This window comes from Manacus vitellinus, unplaced genomic scaffold, assembly GCF_001715985.3.
Source record: "Manacus vitellinus isolate BGI_N305 unplaced genomic scaffold, ASM171598v3 scaffold_24_pilon, whole genome shotgun sequence".
In the NCBI taxonomy this organism is placed as follows: Eukaryota; Metazoa; Chordata; class Aves; order Passeriformes; family Pipridae; genus Manacus; species Manacus vitellinus.
This window is the reverse complement of record NW_021939798.1, coordinates 2696197-2697900: the sequence shown is the minus strand read 5'-3', so window position 1 is coordinate 2697900 and position 1704 is coordinate 2696197.

Genomic DNA, 1704 nt, shown 5'->3' with positions numbered 1-1704 from the left:
TAGGTGAACTTTAAGGTCCCTTCCAGTTCAAAGCATTCTGTGATTCTCTGAGATGATCTTCACCTCTGAACGTGAGGCTCTTAACACAGAGAGAAAACAATAAAGAGATCAAAAGCAGGCTGGCAGATGAATTATTCAGTCTAACCGTAGCAGCATTTGATTGAGCTTTCCAAACAATAAATGTGGCATGAATATATCCTTACAAATCCCTCCTTGAGCTCCAGTGATGAGTCACAACCACCAAACCACAGAGGCTCATCCCCAAGGTTAAGGCACCGATGACTCGTGTGATTACAGCAGTGGTGATCTCAGAAAATGTCAGTATTTACTGGTGATGTGCTCAGTGGTGCTCAAGAACTATCAGAAATAAAAACCTGAGTTCAGGAAGAGCTTCCCTGTAGCCACTTCAAAACATTACGGGCTTGGGGGGGGGGTGTCTGGATTTTTCTCTCTGCATTGGTCTCACTGCAAAGTCCAAGGCTGTGGGGAAGGTGTGCTTTAAATTGCATCCAAAGGGGTTGCTCACACCACAAAATTCAGCCAACTCCACAAACAAACAGGTGTGAAAGCAAGTAGGGGACAGTTCTATGCACACCCTCTGATTCACAGTCATAAAAAAAGGTCTAGACATCAGCAGGAGAGAAGATGAACACATGTCCAGAGCAGAGGATGAAGAGCATCACAAATCTCTGCCTCCCTGGGATCTGATGGAGTTTTAGCCTTCCAACCACACCCACACAAGGTCACATTTTGAGGTCACCTCCTTGTCCCACAGGAAAGGCTTCATGAAACCATCCCAGGTAGTTTTCCTTTGCATATCCCACCTTCCTGCAGCCCTCCATTATCAAACCTTTCAACCACCCCTTCTTCCCAAGGAGGAGGCCAGACAAAAACTTGTCTGAGAACTGATGGAGGGGGAAAAAGGGCAACGAAACCAGTTTCTCTACATTTACCCTGAAATATCCCACCCATGAAAGCATTTAAGCACGTGCTGTCTGTTAACATCACCACCAGCCCCATTATTTCAGGGCAATTTAAACACAAACCACAGCATCTGAGCTCTCATGATTGATGCTCCACACATGCTTTTGTGCTTAGCTGAAGGGAGTTATTGGTGGCCTCTCCACGCTCGTTTACACTCCTCATTTCTGAGCCAGATGTGAAAGCAATTAGCACACTGAGAAGACTATCTTTAAGTCTGTGGGGCTTTTTATAGGTTGCTGTTTATTTTTGGACTTGCTTTCTTGAGGTGAATTTTGGCAGGCCGCTCAAGGACTGGTTTATGTCACGACTGGCTATTGTTTAAAGTTTTTTATTGCTTTGGCAAGGGCTTGGGTTGGAAAGGGGAGGGGAGACTTACTGTATTTTCTTTCTCTGTCATCATATTCAGGCCACTATTTCACAGACTGCAAAAGGATCAAAACGTCTGCAGGGCTGATAGGAACCACCTCAGCTCCTGCCTCCTCCGGAAATAGTGAGGGCTGAACCCAGTCCTGTTGTGGAAGGGCCCAGAAAGCTCATCTGGAAAAAAAAAACCAACAAACTAACATTCATGGAAACTGCTTTTAAAAAGACAAGAAGGGGAAAGGGAAAGGGAAGGAGTAGGAGAAAGAGAAGGAGAAGGAGAAGGAGAAGGAGAAGGAGAAGGAGAAGGAGAAGGAGAAGGAGAAGGGACCTTGTTCCAATCCCCAGAATCTCTCTCCT